Genomic DNA, 1,551 nt, shown 5'->3' with positions numbered 1-1,551 from the left:
TGAAAAATACGGTTAGCTCTTGCCCGTCTGAACGGTTGGCTGATGTAGCCCTCACCCGTTAAAACTAATGCTGGTTAGTACAGGATTCAAACACGCTGCAGGATGTCCAGTAAAAGACGGATGCAGTTGAAGTTGACTTCAAGAACTTTATATAGAGGCTTCGTCACCATTTACAGCACATCCACACACAATCACCCAAAGCGGTTTCCAAAAGTGCCTTAATGTGGTTCTGAAATAAAATAATAAACATTGCTGATTATGTACATATTATTTACTTATGAATATGCACAATAACTACAAATTCACCCATATCCATATGTACATTAGAGCAATGTTAAGCCAATGATATAACATCCAAAAATAAGAAATCTCGATCTACCTGATATCAAACATAAACTGTGCATGTGGATGCATCGAGATATAAAAGTATAAAAACTTCCACACAATATTAAGAAACTGAGTGACAGGCTCCAGAAACGTCATACATGAACTAACAAATAAAACTTCACTTAATAGGACCTACATAAAGCAATTACCAGTCCCATTTACACCTAATGTTAGCAGTAGCAGCCATCAGCATGCACTCAACATTACAATAGAGCTAACATCACAAATAAGCTAGCAAAAACGTGACTATCACTAATAACTGCAAATCCTGCATTTTACATGACATAAAGCTGCAGTCACATTGCACACAATGTCCACAGTTGACTACTCACAGTTTTCATGCACGCACAACACTTTAAGAAACTTTAAGCACTCCTGATGACTGTGAAAGGCCGTCTGTGTCTCCGTGATTAAGATGAGAAACGGCAGCAGCAGTGGGCGGGGAGAGACAGCTAGGAGTGCAACGTGATTGGTTGACTGTGATAACTGACTGACAGCTGCGTTAACAAATAGTGAACTGCAAACCAAAAACAAGAGATTACATGAGGTAAATTGGCCTTTTTAACAGTTTGAGACCTACTTCCTGTCACCACTAGGTATCACTATGAGTATCAGGAAATATGGTCATATAAATGTTTTCAGGGCAGGACTAATATGAATCATCTGAAGTTTGATGGAGATCAGAACATTTACGGAAAAAATATAGCAATTTCCTGTTTCATGGCGAGACATCAAAAATAAACCCTCTGCAGCACACATAGACACTAATGATATGTCATGTTTGTGTACATCAAATACACACCACAGCACTGAAATTTCAGGTGAATCCAAAGATAAGTGTCTGGTAAGAAGTACTTCCTTTCACCACTAGGTGGCGCTATGACTATCACGGAATATTGTCATATAAATGTGTTCACGGTGGGACAAATATGAATCTTGTCAAGTTTGGTGGACAACGGACCATTTACTCCAAATTTATAGCAATTTCCTGTTTCATGGCGTGACATCAAAAGTAAACTCTCTGCAGCGAGCGTAGACACTAATGGTATGTCACGTTTGTGTACATCAAATATAGACCAGAGCACTAAAATTTCAGGTGAATCCAAAGATAAGTGTCTGATAAGAAGTATTTCCTTTCACCAGTAGGTGGCGCTATGACTATCA

This window comes from Epinephelus moara, unplaced genomic scaffold (assembly GCF_006386435.1).
Source record: "Epinephelus moara isolate mb unplaced genomic scaffold, YSFRI_EMoa_1.0 scaffold2706, whole genome shotgun sequence".
In the NCBI taxonomy this organism is placed as follows: domain Eukaryota; kingdom Metazoa; phylum Chordata; class Actinopteri; order Perciformes; family Serranidae; genus Epinephelus; species Epinephelus moara.
This window is presented reverse-complemented; position numbering follows the sequence as displayed.